The 20,037-nt window shown below is 48.2% G+C and overlaps 1 long non-coding RNA gene across 3 annotated transcripts; it reads left to right on the top strand.

Annotated features, from left to right (window-relative positions):
* The first annotated feature begins 5,572 nt into the window (after window positions 1-5,572).
* On the top strand, window positions 5,573-19,346 carry LOC119949436. 3 transcript variants are annotated; one of them, XR_005457190.1, is made up of 3 exons: window positions 5,573-5,654; window positions 10,802-10,968; window positions 19,058-19,346. It is a non-coding gene; the product is annotated as an uncharacterized LOC119949436 (long non-coding RNA). The 3 variants fall into 3 exon arrangements; XR_005457191.1 differs by lacking the exon at window positions 5,573-5,654 and adding an exon at window positions 6,519-6,591; XR_005457192.1 differs by lacking the exon at window positions 5,573-5,654 and adding an exon at window positions 6,846-6,910.
* The last annotated feature ends 691 nt before the right edge of the window (window positions 19,347-20,037 follow it).

Here is a 20,037-nt window from a genome sequence, read left to right as displayed (position 1 = left end):
GCCCGCCAATTCTATGGAACTGGGCTCTCTCAAGCGCTGCTGCCCTGCTGAAGCCAAGCACCCAATCGGTACCATTGATTGATCTCAATCTCAGAACAGTGACTGGCACATAGTAAGTGCAAAGCGGTGTGGCTCAGTGGAAGGAGCGAGGGCCTGGGAGTCAGAGGTCATGCGCTCGAATCCCGGCTCCGCCACTCGTCAGCTGTGTGACCTTGGGCAAGCCACTTAACTTCTCTGTGCCTCAGTTACCTCATCTGTAAAATGGGGATTAAGACTGTGAGCCCCAAGTGGGACAACCTGGTCACCTTCTAGCCCCCCCCAAGCGCTTAGGACAGTGCTTTGCACATAGGAAGCGCTTAACAAACACCATTATTATTAACAAATATCACCATTATTATCATCATTGACTGATTCCCAGTGAAATACAATCCGCTGATCTAAGGCTGAACCTTTACCGCCAATCCCGGCCCTTCCTTATGTGGCCACTGGTTACGCAACGTTTTTTCCTTCAGCGTGGGCCCAGAACCGGCCGAGCAAAAGTCTGACGGTGGTTTTCCGCCGCCGTTTGGCGCGGCCTAGTGGCTAGACCACAGGCCTGGGAGTCGGAGGACCTGGGTTCTAATCCCTACTCCACCACCTGTCTGCCGCGTGCCCTCGGGCAGGTCACTTCACTTCTCGGGGCCTCAGTTTCCTCATCTGTAAAACGGGGACTGAGGCTGTGAGCCCCAGGTGAGGGCACACAGTGTGTCCGCCCCGATCCGCTCGTCTCCACCCCGGAGTTTAGTACAGTGCCCGGCACTTTGTTAGGCACTCAACAAATACCACAGCTGTTATTAGTGCCCCTTCAAGTTATCCTGAAGGGTAAACACCCCAGGAACGAGCCAAGGGTGTCCAGCCCATGGCCAGAGCCCTTCCTCCCCTCCCCTCCCTCCCCTCTCCCCACCGCGGCCTGCAGCGGCCTACCTCCGCCCTCTGTCTGTCTGTGAGCTGGGCTGGGCCGGGCTGGGCCGGGCCGTGCCGGGCCGTGCCGGGCCGTGCCGGGCCTGGGGTCAGAGCCCCCCCTCTCTCCTCCCTCCTTCCCCCGCCCGCCGGGGTCCCGGGCAGCGGGCACCAGCGGGGGGCGGGGCGGGGCCCGGCTGCAGGATGGATGACCCCGCGCCATCCCGACCGCTCCCGGGCTCTGGGAAGGAGGAGGAGGACGACGACGAAAATCCTCGCTTCTTCCGCCACCCGAGCGGGGAAGGAGGGAAGAAGGGCGTCGGCAGTGGTCGGGAAGGGTTCGGCCCCTCGGCGCACGAACCCCGGCACACGGGCCCTGCCGCTCGGCCGCCCTTCGCCCGTCCGAACCATCGCCTCGCGCGCCTTCTGCGCAAGCTCCGCCCACCCCGGCCGGCCCCGCCGCGGGGCACGACGGGTCTGGTAGTTCTGTGGCCCCGGCCGGACGCCCTCCAGAGCGAGCGCTGGACTACGACACCCAGAAGCCTTTGCTCCCTCCTCTCGCGGCAGGGTCTGATTGACTGAGTCGGTGCCTGGGGTGGGCTAGATTAGTGCCCGCATTCGAGCGCGGATGATTGAGCGATCCCTATGTGCCAATCGCTGGTGCGGGGATTTGGCGGTCAGAGCAGAGGCAGCATCCCAGGCTAAGGAAGAGGGAGAACAGCTGCCTTTCCCCCAGTTTTACAGATTGGGCATTGAAGCCCAGAGAAGCCAAAGAGCCTTTGCCCAAGGTCACGCAGCACACAAGTGTCAGAACCAGGACTCTGATCAATCAATCAATCAATCGTATTTATTGAGCGCTTACTATGTGCAGAGCACTGTACTAAGCGCTTGGGAAGTACAAATTGGCAACATATAGAGACAGTCCCTACCCAACAGTGGGCTCACAGTCTAAAAGGGGGAGACAGAGAACAAAACCAAACATACTAACAAAATAAAATAAATAGAATAGATATGTACAAGTAAAATAAATAAATAAATAAATAGAGTAATAAATATGTACAAACATATATACATGTATACAGGTGCTGTGGGGAAGGGAAGGAGGTAAGATGGGGGGATGGAGAGGGGGACGAGGGGGAGAGGAAGGAAGGGGCTCAGTCTGGGAAGGCCTCTTGGAGGAGGTGAGCTCTCAGTAGGGCCTTGAAGGGAGGAAGAGAGCTAGCTTGGCAGATGGGCAGAGGGAGGGCATTCCAGGCCCGGGGGATGACGTGGGCCGGGGGTCGATGGCGGGACAGGCGAGAGCGAGGTACAGTGAGGAGATTAGTGGTGGAGGAGCGGAGGGTGCGGGCTGGGCAGTAGAAGGAGAGAAGGGAGGTGAGGTAGGAGGGGGCGAGGTGATGGACAGCCTTGAAGCCCAGGGTGAGGAGTTTCTGCCTGATGCGCACATTGATTGGTAGCCACTGGAGATTTTTGAGGAGGGGAGTAATATGCCCAGAGCGTTTCTGGACAAAGATAATCCGGGCAGCAGCATGAAGTATGGATTGAAGTGGAGAGAGACACGAGGATGGGAGATCAGAGAGAAGGCTGATGCAGTAGTCCAGATGGGATAGGATGAGAGCTTGAATGAGCAGGGTAGCGGTTGGGATGGAGAGGAAAGGGCAGATCTTGGCAATGTTGCGGAGCTGAGACTGGCAGGTTTTGGTGATGGCTTGGATGTGAGGGGTGAATGAGAGAGCGGAGTCGAGGATGACACCGAGGTTGCAGGCTTGTGAGACGGGAAGGATGGTAGTGCCGTTAACAGAGATGGGAAAGTCAGGGAGAGGGCAAGGTTTGGGAGGGAAGACAAGGAGTTCAGTCTTCGACATGTTGAGCTTTAGATGGCGGGCAGACATCCAGATGGAGATGTCCTGAAGGCAGGAAGAGATACGAGCCTGGAGAGAGGGGGAGAGAGCAGGGGCAGAGATGTAGATCTGGGTGTCATCAGTGTAGAGATGATAGTTGAAGCCGTGGGAGCGAATGAGGTCACCAAGGGAGTGCGTGTAGATTGAGAACAGAAGGAGACCAAGCACTGAACCTTGGGGAACCCCCACAGGAAGAGGATGGGAGGGGGAGGAGGAGCCTGCAAAAGAGATTGAGAAAGAACGACCGGAGAGATAAGAGGAGAACCAGGAGAGGACGGAGTCTGTGAAGCCAAGGTCAGATAGCGTGTTGAGGAGAAGGGGGTGGTCCACAGTGTCAAAAGCAGCTGAGAGGTCGAGGAGGATTAGGACAGAGTATGAGCCATTGGATTTGGCAAGCAGGAGGTCATTGGTGACCTTTGAGAGGGCAGTTTCCGTGGAACGTAGGGGACGGAAGCCAGACTAGAGGTGGTCGAGGAGAGAGTTGTTGTCGAGGAATTCTAGGCAGCGCGTGTAGACAACTCGTTCAAGGAGTTTGGAAAGGAATGGTAGGAGGGATATGGGGCAATAACTAGAAGGTGAGGTGGGGTCAAGAGAGGGTTTTTTTTAGGATGGGAGAGACATGGGCATGTTTGAAGGCAAACATGATCTCCCAAAACTCTGATCTCCCATCCTCGTGTCTCTCCCCACTTCAATCCATACTTCATGCTGCTGCCCGGATTATCTTTGTCCAGAAACGCTCTGGGCATATTACTCCCCTCCTCAAAAATCTCCAGTGGCTACCAATCAATCTGCGCATCAGGCAGAAACTCCTCACCCTCGGCTTCAAGGCTCTCCATCACCTCGCCCCCTCCTACCTCACCTCCCTTCTCTCCTTCTACAGCCCACCCCGCACCCTCCGCTCCTCTGCTGCTAATCTCCTCACAGTACCTCGTTCTCGCCTGTCCCACCATCGACCCCCGGCCCACGTCATCCCCCGGGCCTGGAATGCCCTCCCTCTGCCCATCTGCCAAGCTAGCTCTCTTCCTCCCTTCAAGGCCCTACTGAGAGCTCACCTCCTCCAGGAGGCCTTCCCAGACTGAGCCCCTTCCTTCCTCTCCCCTTCGTCCCCCTCTCCTTCCCCCATCTTACCTCCTTCCCTTCCCCACAGCACCTGTATATATGTATATATGTTTGTACATATTTATTACTCTATTTATTTATTTATTTTACTTGTACATATCTATTCTATTTATTTTATTTTGTTAGTATGTTTGGTTTTGTTCTCTGTCTCCCCATTTTAGACTGTGAGCCCACTGTTGGGAAGAGACTGTCTCTATATGTTGCCAACTTGTACTTCCCAAGCGCTTAGTACAGTGTTCTGCACACAGTAAGCGCTCAATAAATACGATTGATGATGATGATGACTAGGACCCAGGTCTTCCAACTCCCAGCCCCGGGCACTTTCCACTGGCTTCGCTGCTTCTTGAGGGTTGTGCGGAGTTGTTTGGATCTCCCATCCTCCTGTCTCTCCCCTCTTCAGTCTATACTTCACTCTGCTGCCTGGATTATCTTTGTACAGAACCCTTTGGGCATGTTACTTCCCTCCTCAAAAATCTCCAGTGCCTGTCAACCTACGCATCAAGCAAAAACTCCTCACCCTCGGCTTCAAGGCTCTCCATCACCTGGCCCCCTCCTACCTCACCTCCCTTTTCTCCTTCTACAGCCCAGCCCGCACCCTCTGCTCCTCTGCTGCTAACCTCCTCACCGTGCCTCGTTCTCACCTGTCCCACCATCGACCCCCGGCCCACGTGCTTCCCCTGGCCTGGAATGCCCTCCCTCCACACAACCGCCAAGCTAGCTCTCTTCCTCCCTTCAAAGCCCTACTGAGAGCTCACCTCCTCCAGGAGGCCTTCTCAGACTGAGCTCCCTTTTCCCCCCTTCCTCCCCATCTTCCCCCACCCTACCTCCTTCCCCTCCCCACAGCACTTGTATATATTTGTACGGATTTATTACTCTATTCATTTTACTTGTACATATTTACTACTCTATTTTGTTAATGATGTGCATATAGCTATAATTCTATTTATTCTAACGATTTTGACACCTGTCTACATGTATTGTTTTGTTGTCTGTCTCCCCCTTCTAGACTGTGAGCCCACTGTTGGGTAGGGACCGTCTCTATATGTTGCCAACTTGTACTTCCCAAGTGCTTAGTACAGTGCTCTGCACACAGTAAGCACTCAGTAAAGACGATTGAATGAATGAATATGTTGCCAATTTGTAATAATAATGATGGCATTTGTTAAGCACTTCCTATGTGCAAAGCACTGTTCTAATCGCTGGGGAGGATACAAGGTGATCAGGTTGTCCCACGTGGCAGATAGTACGCGCTTAAAAATACAGTCATTATTACCGTCTACTCCAGTGCATAGTACGGTGACTGGTGCACAGTAAGCAACTGACAAATGCCATTAAAAGAAGAGAAACCAAAGAAACCTCCGGCTCCAGTCAGTGCGCAGATGATGCCGGCACCTGATTGTGTAGTCCTTGTGTACCTAAAGCAGTCCACTCCCAGCTGCCATCGAGAGAGAGAGAGAAAAGGAGGAGGCGGAGGAGACGACAGAGGCGCGGCCGTGTCCCCGCCGGGCCGGGAGAGGCTCCGCCCGCCTGCCCGCCCACGCCATTGGGACCCGGCTCCGCGCGCCCCCGACAGGAGGCGCCCGGCCGCTTGCCCGGGGTGACGTCATCGCCCCGTCTCCTAGCAACCGACAGGGCCAGTGGCGGCGACGGCAGCTGGCCTCCCGGCATCCGCCGGCTCCGCTCCGCCCCGCCATGGTAACCGGGCTGGACCCCCACCCTACCGGGGGGACGGGGAGAGGGGGAGCGGCCCGGGAGGGGGGCTTAGGCAGCTCGGCTTGCCGTTCTGCCTCTGGCGTAGCTGAGCCCGGGGAAGCCCCGCAACCGCCCTGCGCCGTGCATGACCAAAAAGTAGACCCAGGTCCCTGAGCTTTAGGCATGCCCATTTACAAGATCCATTCATGACCAAAACAGTAGGCTCAGGTCCCTGAGCTTTAAGCATCCCCATTTACAAGATCTAACTTTCTATATTGCTGTGATTCCCTTTATTCATTCTCTAGCACTATTAAATCAAGGCAGAATTTGATCGACCCTAGGAAGCTTTTGGGCTACACTGTGGTTAACTAACTCTCCAAGTCAGCGGTAGACCGGGAAGGAAAGACTAGCATACCCCACCGACCCCCAATCAATCAATCAATCAATCATATTTATTGAGCGCTTACTGTGTGCAGAGCACTGTACTAAGCGCTTGGGAAGTACAAGTTGGCAACATATAGAGACAGTCCCTACCCAACAGTGGGCTCACAGTCTAAAAGAGGGAGACAGAGAACAAAACCAAACATACTAACAAAATAAAATAAATAGAATAGATATGTACAAGTACATATGTACATATATGTACACACATGTACATATATGTACACATATGTACATATGTACAAGTACCCCCAGAAATGATATGCTACACATAAACACTGAAAGATATTACAATAATTATGTGTGTGTGTATATGTATACACACACCAATTTGCAACACGTATAGTCCTAAATATTTGTCAAAATCTTCTTTTTAAAAAATTATAGAAAATCTGCCTCCTCGAGAGCCAAATTCCCTATTTCCCATTGACTTGATGACGCCTAGGATCTGATTAATCAACGCACGGTCTTTTTCCAGAATTTCGACTACAATGTCCTAGTAGGTTTTTACTGAATCTGGAAGACACTTAGGATCTGGATAACTTCTCAACTAAAGTTAAATAATGTTTTCATGAGAATCTGACTGAGATGTCTTTGCAATGGACAATTTAGTCTCAAGTTGGAGAAAAAAGAAAGTGTATATCCCCCAACATGTTATTTTGGTTAATTAACTCTCACTGCTCTGTTTCATTGGTTATAGGCAGCAAGGACCATAAAGAGGTTGTGGTTCCATAGAGGGGTTGTTGGAGTTATGGTTATAAGTGCAGACAGTAAATATATTTCAACTATATTTAAAGATCTACCATGTAACTTCACAGGTGTGTGTTATACCAGGCCTGAAGAAAAAAAATGCCTTGTAAAATACTTTGATATCAAAGAACTGTTCTCTATATTTTGAGTTTAACACATTATGGGTATTATGCTAAAAAATCCAGCGGTTCTTCTAAAAAACCTAAATACAATTCCACCCCCCAATTTGTATTCTTTAGTAACTATTCAAAAAGGGGAAAATGTTTGAGTTATGATAGTTCTTAACAGCTGTTGGTTTCACTCCTGAATTTGAAGAGCTTACCGCTGGGAATTTCTGGGAAGTCTGGGAATTTCTCAGTTTAGGAAAGACATTTATATAAACTACGAGTTTAGAAGCAGCGTGGCTTAGTGGATAGAGCAGGGGCCAGAAGGACCTGCCTTCTGATCTCGGCTCCACCGCTTATCTGCTGTGTGACCCTGGGCAAGTCAGTTCACTTCTCTGTGCCGCAGGGACCTCAAATGTAGAATGGGCATTGAGATTGTGAGCCCCACATGGGACAGGGACTTTATCCAACTTGATTTGCTTGTATCCATCTGGGCACTTACTACAGTGCCCCCACATAGTAAGCCCTTAAATACCATCATTGTTTTTATTCTGTGGGCCTCAGTTATCTCATCTGTAAAGTGGGGACTAAGAGAATGTGAGCCCCATGTGGAACAGGGACTGTGACCAACCTGATTAACTTTTATCTACCCCAGTGTTTAGAACAGTGCTTGGCACATCGTAAGTGCTTAACAAGTACCATAATTAGTTTCAGAAACAGATAATGGACTGAGAGATAATAGTCGACTCTGTCCTGAATCCTGATTCTAATGTGAAAAGGTGCAAACATGCTATGTCACCTCTGTACTTTCATTCATTCATTCAATCGTATTTATTGAGCCCTTATTGTGTGCAGAGCACTGTCCTTAGCGCTTGGGAAGTACAGATTGGCAACATATAGAGACAGTCCCTACCCAGAAAAGGACTCACAGTCTAGAAGGGGGAGACAGACAACAAAACGAAACATGTAGACAGGTGTCAATGTATTTGAGCCCTCTCCCACCCCATCCCGCCCATGGCAGTTATGTCCATATCTTTAAACCCGGTTGCTTCCCCCTACCTGTTAATTTATTTCAGTTTCAGGACCTCCCATTAGACTGTAAGCTCCTTGAGGGAAGGGACTGTGTTCGTGCCCATTAACAGATGAGGGAAGTGAGGGGCAGAGAAATTGAGCGACTTGTCCAAGGTCACCTGGCAGACAGGTGGTGGAGCCAGGATTAGAACCAGGTCCTTCTGACTCCCAGGGCTGTGCTCTATCCAGACCCGCCTTTTCCTCTTCTGGAGCCCCCTTTGCTGTCATCCCAGCTCCTCCACTTCCATCCCTCCTCCGGACATCCCTTTTGTAAAAGGGTCATATGTTGGGCTGTGTGCTGTGCGACCTTGGGCAAGTCACTTAATTTCTCTGTGCCTCAGTTACCTCATCTGTAAAATAGGGATTGAGACTGTCAGCCCTATGTGGGATATGGACTGTGTCCAGCCTAATTGCCTTGTCCAGCTCTTAGAACAGTGATTGACACATGGTAAGCCCTTAAAAAATACCACAGTTATTATTATATCGTATTCTCCCAAGTGCTAAGTACAGGGCTCTGCCCAAAGCAAGTATTCAGTAAACACTATTGATTGATTGAATTCATACTGGATTACTAGAGGGGAAATCAGTCGTGTAGAGAGATGGTAGGTGGCACATCCCTAACCGTTACTGAGGGTAATCATCACCCTGTTCCTTCAAGAATCCTGTTGCTACTGTTGGAGAACTGAGCTAGGTGGACCAGTGGCATCTAGTGGGCCAGTGGGTCATAATGACATTTCTTAAGGGCCTTTGATTTTACACATGAGAATTGAGTTTGGTAATCAACTTCCTTTCTGATGGTCCTACTTGTTCTGGCTTTAGTATCTATCAGTCAACCACTGGTATTTATTGAGGGTCTAGCGTGTGCAGAGCAGTGTACCAAGTGCTTGGAAAGTACATTTTGGCAACAAATAGAGACAATCCCTACCCAACAACAGGCTCACAGTCTAGAAGGGGAGAGACAGACAACAATACAAAGCAAAACAAAACAAGTATACAGGCATCAATAGCATTCATTCAATCATATTTATTGAGCACTTACTGTGTGCAGAGCACTGTACTAAGTGCTTGGGAAGTACTAGTTGGCAACATATAGAGATGGTCCCTTCCCAACAGCGGGTTCACAGTCTAGAAGGGGGAGACAGACAACAAAACAAAGCATAGTAACAGAATAAAATAAATAGAATAGTAAATATGTACAAGTAAAATAGAGTAATAAATCTGTACAAACATATACAGGTGCTGTGGGGAGGGGAAGGAGGTAGGGTGGGGGGGATGGGGGGGGGAGAGGAATGGGGGGGCTCAGTCTGGGAAGGCCTCCTGGGAGGAAAGGGAGGAAAGAATTATAGATATATACACATCATTAATAAAATAAATAGAATAATAAATATGTACATGTATACACAAGTGCTGTGGGGTGGGGAGGGGGGTAGAGCAGAGGGAGGGAGTCGGGGCAACGGGGAGGGGAGGAGGAGCAGAGGAAAAGGGGGACTCAGTTTGGGAAGGCCTTCTGGGGGAGGTGAGCTTTCAGTAGGGCTTTGAAGAGGGGAAGTGTGCTAGTTTGGCGGATGTGAGGAGGGAGGGCATTCCAGGCCAGAGGTAGGACGTGGGCCAGGGGTCGACGGCTGGACAGGCGAGAATGAAGCACAGTGAGGTTAGAGGCAGAGGAGCGGAGTGTATGGGGGCTGGGCTGTAGAAGGTGAGAAGGGAGGTGAGGTAAGAGGGTGCAGGGTGATGGAGAGCTTTGAAGCCAATAGTGAGGATTTGTCCATCACCACTCCTGCAAGGACAAATCAAATGCAGTTTTCACCCTGCCACCCTAAACTCAAGTCCCGTGTCAGTCAGGAACTTTATATTGGGCTCTCAGTTTCCGAAGAGGCCTCAGTGGCTGCTTACAACATCCTTGTTGTCCAAGAAGCCATATTTAGGAGCACATTGCCCAACCCAGTGGAGCAGGGGACCACAAAAAGTGCTCTACCTACCTTTGGTTTATGTTCACCACCTTTTCAGCCACACACAAGGAGAAAGCACCACTATCGGTAGCTGGGTCTTTGAATATGAAGAATAGATATCTTTGTGTGAATTCATATGACCGAAATAACTACATTTAGTGCCAATTAACGCAGACCATTTAACACCATTTTGAACAGATACCTCCAAGTGGCTTCTCGGTGACTTAATCAATTTCTGTGTGTTTTCTGTAATGTGTAGTATGGTGCATTAGAGTTATTCAGTATAAGAACTTAATAAATGTTAGTGTTTATGATTGCAAACAACAGACTTATAATAATAATGGCATTTGTTAAGCACTTACTATGTGCCAAGCACTGTGCTTACTATGTGGGAGGCACTGTACTAAGCACTGGGGTGGATACAAGCAAATTGGGTTGGACATAGTCCCTGTCCCATGTGGGGCTCGCAGTCTCAATCCCCTTCTTACAGATGAGGTAACTGAGGCCCAGAGAAGTGAAGTGACTTTCCCAAGGTCGCACAGCAGACAGGTGGAGGAGCCAGAATAAGAACCCATGACCTTCTGACTCCCAGGCCTGTGCTCTACCCACTACACTATGCTGCTTCTGTAGTAAATAAACTCTGAGATGATATAATCTAGATTTATTTTTCTAAAGATTTTCTAATAAATCCTAATACAAAATTTAAATTTTGTGAGAGAAGCTGCTAATGAATAGAGAATATTCATTTATGGGTTTTCATTTGAATGTGCTCTTTAGCATGCAGTGATGATCTGTGCACTAATAGTATGTTTTGTATTCACTCTTATTTTTATAGGCACTCCAATTAAAACAACCCTAAAGTACTCTACAGCAGTTCAATATGGAAAGCATCTTCATCACCTTATAGTCCAACACAACACGCTGTGAGAGAATTTAATCCTCAAGATGCCCTAAATCTTCTTCGGATTGCTACAGAGAAATATGAAATCCTGGTAATCCCAGGTAATTTAATATTTAAAGTGACTTTTTGTAGCTTTAAAAAACAAACCACATTCTTATACATTCGGTGTTACCTGCTGTTTCGAAGCATATCAAACAGCCATTTAGATGTACGTTGATCAAAGCCAAAAATGTTAAGTGAGACCTTGGCTTTCAATTTTTGATGGCTGGGTGAGGTAGATGCACCACCGCTTACCTCTACAGTCCGTCCAGTCCTCTAGACAGGGCAGGGAACATGTATATCAACTCTGTTATATTGTACTCCCCCATAGGCTTAGTACAGTGCTCTGCACACATTGACTGATTGACAAAGTGGCACTCCTGCCCAGATCATCTTTCTGAAACCTCGCTTGGCACACATCATCTTTCACCTCAAAACCAGTGGGGCCTAGTGGAATAAGCACAGACCTGGGAGTCAGGAGTCACAGGTTCTAGTCCCAGCTCTGCTATTTGCCTGTTGCTCGACCTTGGGCAAGTCACTAATCTTCTCCGGGCCTCAGTTTTCTCATACGTTCCCTGCTCATACTACCCCAGCCACGTCCTCCCCCGGCCTGGAATGTCCTTCCTCCGCACATCCGCCAAGCTAGCTCTCTTCCTCCCTTCAAAGCCCTACTGAGAGCTCACCTCCTCCAGGTGGCCTTCCCAGACTAAGCCCCCTCCTTCCTCTCCCCCTCCTTCCCCCGCCACCGCCTTACCTCTTTCCCCTCCCTGCAGCACCTATATATATGTATATATGTTTGTACGTATTTATTACTCTATTTATTTTATTTGTTCGTATTTATTCTATTCATTTTATTTTGTTAATATGCTTTGTTGTCTGTCTCCCCCTTCTAGACTGTGAGCCCACTGTTGGGTAGGGACCGTCTCTATATGTTGCCAACCTGTACTTCCCAAGCACTTAGTACAGTGCTTTGCACACAGTAAGCGCTCAATAAATATGATTGAATGAATGAATGAATGAATTTGCTCCACCCAAGCCCACCTCCAACCTGTGCTTTCAGCTCAGCTCATTCATACTATCCCTGCAACCAAGAGCACCCTTCTCCCCCTGCCCCCACCCTGAAATCCACCAGACCTTAATCCTCCTCACCTTCAAAGGCCTCTTAAAATGCCACCTTTTACAGCAATACTTACCCAGGCAATTATCCGTACCCTGAATGTAGCAACCCGCCATCTGCTTCTACGGTTCTGTGTTTATTTTTTGTCAACTGCCTTTATGATCTAGGTCTTATCCTTTGAAAATGCAATTCATTTACTACTGATATTATTATTGAACATTCAATTTATTTATTCTGATTCCCCTGTCAGTCTCCTCCCCTAGAGTGTAAGCTTCCTGTGAGCAGGGAAGGAGGAAGAGAAGGAAGAGGAGGGAGTAGAACTTGAGAAAGGGAAGGAAGAACCTTGCAAAGTTCATGCCCAGTGGTTTCTATTTTACCCTGAAAGAAGTTGGTGAGATCATCAGGGCTTTGGGAGAGAGGCAGTAGGAACACTAGAGGCTTCAAGAAGGAGTTGAAAGTTTGCAAGAGTTGATGGGGCTGCAGGCATGGGAGTCAATGAGGGAGGAATAGAATGGTTGCTGAGCCGAAGAGTGAGCTGAAATAGAGCAGGTCAGAGTGAATTCCAAGTGGCAGAAGTTAGCCTGGTGCCTTAGTTTTCACCAGCTAGGATCAGCTGCACAAACCCAGAAATGGGGCAAGTGGGCAATGGGGGTGATCCAGGGCAGGGGGTTGCTGGTGTAAGAGTGACAGAGGGACAAGGGGGCCAGGAAGTTATTTGGTGGAGAGGGACGTGTTGAGGAGGTGGATGGGAGGAATATGACAGTTTGGGACAGGATGAGTGGATCCAGAGTGCAGAGGTCATGGATTTGGGGAGGTGCAGGGTGGGCCAAGATGACAGGTTAGAAGACTGTGTTTGGGTAATCGTCGGTCAGAGTTGGTAAGGTTAGAGATGGGGCATTGTCTAGAGATGCTATTGAACCTGTATCGGACTGAGAGGTGGAGTTAGGTGAGCAATCAGCAAAGTTAAGTAGAGTGAGGAAGTGGGTGGTCAGGGGGTTCAGAGCAAACTCCACATGGAGGTTGAAGTTCCCAAACACAACGCAGGAGAAAGGAGTGAGAATAGGAAAGAGGGAAAGGTGACAGAATTGGTCTAAAAGGCAAGAGGTGGGGACAGGAGGGAGCTAGAGAACAGCCTGCACCATGGAAGACAAGTGGTGCGTACTTCCCCCACACCGTGGAAGGCAGACGGTGCATATGCTCTACAGGAATCAATTTTCGAAGTAGAAAAAGAAGGTTCAGGGACAACCCCCGCACCCCCACCCCCGAGCAATCCAGCAGACCGTATGCAATTCAGGGCTCTGCAGTGCATTGGGCTGTGTTAAGTAATGAGGTTGATCCTATCTGTGAGAGGAAAGTTTATTTAAATTGTATTCCGATTCATGAAATGCCATCTCGGGAGGTTATCATTCAATAGCAAAATCTGTATTTGTGTCTTTGTGTTGTTTTGTCTTTATGGTCAGTGGTATTTATTGAGTGCTTACTGTGTGCAGTGCACTCTTCTAAGCCCTTGGGAGAATACAGTGCAACAGAGTTGGTAGACCCGGTCCCTGCCCACAACGAGCTTTCAGTCTAGATGAGGAGACAAACATTAATATAAATAATCATAGATATGAATGTAAGTGCTGGGGGGCTGAGAGTGGGGTGAATACCAAGAGTTCCAAGGGTTCAGATCCAAGTGCATAGATGATGGCAGAAGGGAGAGGGAGTCAGGGAAAAGAGGGCTTAGTCGTGGAAGGCCCCTTGAAGGAGATGTGATTTTAATAAGGCTTTGAAGGTGGGGAGAGTGGAGGTGTGACACATATGGAAGGGGAAGGAGTTCCAGGCCAGAGGAGGTCATGGGAAAGGGGTTGGCGAAGAGGTAGACGAGATCAAGGCACAGAGGGCAAGCTGGCACTAGAGGAGCAAAGTGTGTGGGCTGGGCTGTAGTAGATCAGCAAGATAAGGTAGGAGGGGGTGAATTGATTACGTGCTTTAAAGCTGATGGTAAGGAGTTTCTGTTTGATGCAGAGGTGGATGGACAACCACTGGAGGTTCTTGAGGAGTGGGGAAACATGGACTGAATGGGTTTTTTTAGAAAAATGATCTGGGCAGCAGAGTGAAGTGTGGACTGGAGTGGGGAGAGACAGGAGGCAGGGAGGTCAGCGAGGAGGCAGATGCAGTAGTCCAGGCAGGATAGGATAAGTGCTTTAGTCAATGTGTTAGCAGTTTGGATGGTTAGGGAAGGGCAGATTTTACTAATGTTGTTAAGGTAGAACTGGCAGGATTTGGTGACAAATTGAACATGTGGGTTAAATGAGAGATGAATCGAGGATATTGCCATGGTTATGGGCTTGTGAGACAGGGAGGACAGTAGTGATGGGAAAGATGTGGGAGTGGGCAGGATTTGGGTGGGAAGGTGAAGAATTTAGTTTTAGACATGTTTAGTTTGAGGTGTCAGCAGGACAAGCATATAGAGAGATGTCTTGAAGGCCAGAGTAAATGCGAGACTGCAGAGAAGGAAAGAGATCAGGGCTTGAGAGGTAAATTTGGGAGCATCTGCATAGGGGTGGTAGTTGAAGCTATGGGAGCAAATGAGTCCTCCAAGGAAGTGGGTGTAGATGAAGAATAGAAGGGGACCCAGAACTGAACCTTGAGGGACCCCAACTGTCAGAGGCAGAGGAGGAGCCTGCATAAGAGACTGAGAAGGAGCCATCAGAGAGATAGGAACAGAACAAGAAGAGGACAGTGTCAGTGAAGCCAAAGTTAGCTAATGTTTCCTGGAGAAGGGGGTGGTCCACAGTGTTGAAGGCAGCCGAGGTCAAGGAGGATTAGGATGGAGTAGAGGCCCTCAGATTTGGCAAGAAGAAGGTTATTGATGATGTTAGAGAGGGCAGTTTCCATGGAGTGAAGGGGCTGGAAACTAAGGAAGTAGTGTGGCCTCTTGGAAAGAGCACGGGCCTGGGAGCAAGAGGGCCTGGGTTCTAATCCCAGCTCTGCCATTTTTTTAAGGTATTTTTTGGGTACTTACTATGTGGCAAGCAATGTTCTACGCACTGAGGTAGGTACAAGTTAATTAGGTGGGACACAGTCCCTGTCCTCATGGGGCACACAAGCTAAGCTCTGAGCCTTGGGTCAGTCACTTAGCTTCTCTGTACCTCAGTTTCCTCAACTGTAAGTAGCAGTCTTCCTCCTACTTAGACTGTGAGCCTTTTATGGGACAGGGACTGTATCCAGCCTGATTAACCCCAGTGCTTAGAATAGTGCTTGACACACCGTAAGTGCTTAGCAAGTACCATAAGAAAACTAGATCACGGAAGAGAATTGGTGGAGAGAAAGTGGAAACGGGGCATAGACAATTCTGTCAAGGAGTTTGAAGAGTTATGGTAGGAGGGAGATGGGGTGATAACTGGAGGGAGTTGTGGGGTCAAGGGAGGGTTTGTCATTTCAATCTTTCCTCATGTCCTCATCCCCCACCCCAGTGCCCCTCTTTTAGATTGGGAGCCCCCTGAGGCCCAGGGACCCTGTCTAGTGAATCCCCTGCTGAACCCTTCACCAGGGCTTAGTACAGTACTTTGCCCACTGGAGGCACTCCAAAAGTACCCTTAAATGAATGAAAGATCAGCCCAATAGAATTAGGAGGAGCAGTCTTAAATTGTGTTTCCACAAGAGCCAGTAGATATTTGGAAAAATAAAGAACCAGTGCATAGGGCGTGAGTGTTAAGTACTTTAACATTTGGCTTTCATTCATTCATTCATTCAATCATATTTATTAAGCACTTACTGTGTTCAGAGCACTGTACTAAGTGCTTGGAAAGTACAATTCAGCAACAAATAGATACAATCCCTGCCCACGATGGGCTCACAGTCTCAAAGGGGGAGACAGACCTCAAATCAAGTAAACAGGCCTCAATAGCATCAATACAAAAAGTAGAATTATAGATATATACACATCATTAATAAAATAAGTAGAATTATTAATATGTACATATATACACACAAGTGCTGTGGTGCAGGGAGGGGATAGAGAAGAGGGAGGGAGTGGGGGCAATGGTTAGGGGAGGGGGAGCAAAGGAAAAAGGGGGCTTAATCTGGGAAGGCCTCTTGGAGGAGGTGAGCTTTTAATAGGGCTTTGAAGGGGGGAAGTGTGCTAGTTTGGTGAATTTGAGGAGGGAGGGCATTCCAGGCCAGAGGTAGGAGGTGGGACAGGCAAGAAGAAGCACAATGAGTAAGCAGCAAAAAAGGGAAGAGTGTGTGGGCTAGGCTGTAGGAGGCGAGATGGGAGGTGAGGTAGGAGAGGGCAAGGTGATGGAGAGCTTTGAAGTCAATAGTGAGGAGTTTTTGCTTGATACGGAGGTTGATAGGCAACCTCTGGAGATTTTTGAGGAGGAGGGGTGACATGCTGTCACCCGTCGTCCGGGGTTGGGTTCGTTCAGTAATGGGCGAGGCGAGAGAGGGAGAGAGGCTGGGGAGGGAAAGCCTGAGTTTTATATAAAATTGATTCTGCGAGGCGTATTGAATTATTTAATTGTTTTAGGCGCAATGGATTGAACTTCCCTTTCGGGAGGAATGTACTCAGTAATATGAGAGCTTCCCTAACAGGAGGAACACACGTATACATTATTCGCGCGTGGCAGAACCCCCAGGTCTCACCCCGGCGGAATTCCCTTACAGTTTGTTTGCACTCATGTGCACTTACCATTCGGGAAGAATCCACTTGAGTTACACACCCATGGGGGAAGCCCCTAGCTCCCACCCACGAGGATTTTCCATTTGGGAGGAATCCATTCATTCATTACATACCCATGGCGAAGCACCTGGCTTCCAGCCTCATGAGCGTCCAGTGGGACGGGACACTTCCCCATCCCAGGGCTCCTCACATGGTGTAGGCAGAGCGGGCTTGTCACGCTCTGGACAGAGGCGCCCTGCAGCAATCCACTGCAAATCTCGATCCTCTGCCTAGAGGGCCAGAGGCCGCAGTATTTATCACCTGTGCTCCTAGGCCATTCCAGCTTCCAGCCTTAGTTTGTCCAATCTCTGCCCTTCCCCTCCTCCATACCTAATTTGATTGGCATGGGGGCAAGGGACACCTTCTGTATTCCCAGCTTGGGCTGTCAGTCTAGCAGTTTGGGTTGTGGGGGCGGTATCCCACCCTCCCTTCCGAGTTCCGCCTGCTGGCTCAGGTGGCCACGAGATAGCATTTGACCTTGAGATGGCTGGTACCCAAGGGTCACGTTGGGACACATGCCCAGAACGTTTCTGTAGAAAGATAATCCGGGCAGCAGAGTGAAGTATAGACTGAAGTGAGGAGAGACAGAGGTTGGGAGATCAGAAAGGATGCTGATGCAGTAATCCAGTCGGGATATGATGAGAGATTGTACTACCGTGATAGTGGTTTGGATGGAGGGGAAAGGGCGGATCTTGGCAATGTTAGGAAGGTGAACCCGGCAGGTTTTGGTGACAGATTGGATGTGTGGGGTGAACGAGAGAGCGGAGTCAAGGATGACACCAAGGTTGTAGGCTTGTGAGATGGGAAGGATGGTAGTGCCATTCACAGTGATGGGAAAGTCAGAGAGAGGACAGGGTTTGGGAGGGAAGATAAGGAGCTCAGTCTTAGACATGTTGAGTTTTAGGTGGCGGGCGGACATCCTGGTAGAGATGTCCTGAAGGCAGGAGGAGATACGAGCCTGGAGGGAGGGAGAGAGAACAGGGGGGAGATGTAGATTTGGGTATCATCTCCGTAGATGAATGTCCTGAATTTATATTCTTTTTGCTTTTTGCTGCCTTCACATAGGTGCATTTTGCTTTCCTTTTATGGATCAGATTCCATGTTTCAAAGACTGATAAAGTCAATCTTAATCAATCTTCTTAAAATTCCATTTTGTATGTAAACAGAATTAAATTGGTTCTGAACATTCATCTTTAACTTTGCATAATTAGAAAATACAATTGGAAAATATTTTAACCGTAAATTTATGTTTTTAAATAACCCTGAATAAATAGGTGTGCTGTATTTTTCCACTGAAAGGAATAAGTAAAGTAAGCTCATTGTGGGCAAGGAATGTATCTGTTTTTTGTTGTATTGTACTCTCCCAAGCACTTAGTGCAGTGCTCTGCACACAGTAAGCGCTCAGTAAATATGATTGAATGAATGAATGAAAGAGCCTGATCCTCTGCTTCAAACATGGGAAAAGTACAACTTTTCCATGACCTTCCATTCTTTCTCAGTGGAATTGGATTCAACTGCTTTAATGCATTAAGGATGATATGATTAAGAGTATGCAGTCTTAGCATTCAACAAATTATATTCTCCCTTTCTGGTGTGGGAAAGCAAACAAACTCACCCTCCTAAACTGCAGAGAAGTGCCCGACATCCTTCTAGAACAAGAAATCGTGCCTAATTCTTATCCATATTGTACTTTTTCCCTGGGTTTTTCCCACAGCAGACCCTTAATACGTGGTCTTACTACTACCATCCCTCCCTTCCTGGCTGCTCCCAGCATTGCCTGGCTGCACTTAAAGAATCACTTGTTCAACCTGACAGCCAGTCTCCTCTGAGCAGCATATTGTTGGGAGCTGGGGAGAACTGGAGTTCAAACTGAATCAAAAAGAGAGCCCCACCCTACTCCTTTTCCTTTCCTGTCTCATCTCGTGCCACTTTCTGGGGTTGCCCACTAAGAACAAATTTCACAGGCTGCAGCAGAATGTGTGATTAGGGATCTCAGGGAGAGGGGAGGGAGGGAAACCTTTCCCTTTACTGTGTACATCCAGGGGGGTTGTAAGATTGATCTGCTTTTTCTGATCTTCTTAGATGGTGAGCTCCTTGGGGGCCAGAGACCATATCTATATACACAGTATAGTACACAGTAGGTGCTTAATAAATACTATTACTGCTGGCCACTTATGGCAACTCATGCTCCTCCACACAGTGACTGGACTGAGAGAATCTGCCGGCATTGTTGGAGTATAAAAAGCAAAAAAATGAGGTCTTTTTTATTTTTAAGCTTAGCTTTTTTTGGTTGAAGTTGAACTAATGTTTCTTTCATTTTTTTCCACAGCTAAGGAATATCTTCTTCTTGTTCTTCCGAATCCATATGACTAGACCTCCTGCAGTATTAATCTTGCATTCACGAAACTATACTTTGAAAAAGGCTCAAGTTTTCATTGTGGTCCTTACTGAATTTACTAGTATATTGAGCTTGTCTGACTGTTTCTAGCACAGCTTCTTAGTTTTTGTTTCTGGTTGAATTTTAGAACTGTGCTTTAGCAAGATATACACAGATCAAAATCTGATGTGAGTTGCCAAGCTCAATGACTAATGTAATAAAAATGAATATGTGAAACATGCTCTCTGAAGGTGTTTCTGCTTAACTTCTACTGTGTGCTGAGAGACAAGGAGGCAAAAGAAAGAACAGCACCTTTATGTGCAAATATGAAGTACAGCATCACAACAAGAGGTCATCTTTTTGTGTGTCCAGTGTAGCTGGGACTGTGGATCCCACATTGTCCTTTTCAGCCACACACACACACACTCACAGGTGTACTTCAAGTAGGGTCTTCTTGGAATACGAAGGACAGCTGTACATACATATAGTACCATACTAGGAAGAATAATTCCCTGAATGCCTCACTCAAGCTTCCACAGGGTTTTATAGTTGCCATACCATTGGGGCAGTTGTGCAAAGATGTGTGCTGAGCCTGTTACAATGACCTCTAACCACAACAATTTGCCTCCCTTCTCCTCCTGGCACTTCTGTGACACTTTTACCGTTCTCTCCTTCCTTCCCCTACCATCCTTTCCCCTTCCCTCTCCCTTGTCCCATCCCTGCTGACAGCAACGGCTGTTGCTAAGAAGCAGCCACATGGTGCAGTGATGTCATCACTTAGCCTCTTGTATGGTGGCACTAAATTATATGTCTTTTTGTGAACCGACTGCTCAAATATTTCATTTGGGTTGACTCTTCTGCACAAAAGACATGCCTACCCCTATTCTGCCTGGTGAATATTTAACCATGTGCCCATTTTTCTCCATTACATT

This window comes from Tachyglossus aculeatus, chromosome X2 (assembly GCF_015852505.1).
Source record: "Tachyglossus aculeatus isolate mTacAcu1 chromosome X2, mTacAcu1.pri, whole genome shotgun sequence".
NCBI classification, from domain to species: Eukaryota; Metazoa; Chordata; class Mammalia; order Monotremata; family Tachyglossidae; genus Tachyglossus; species Tachyglossus aculeatus.
This window is presented reverse-complemented; position numbering and strand designations above follow the sequence as displayed.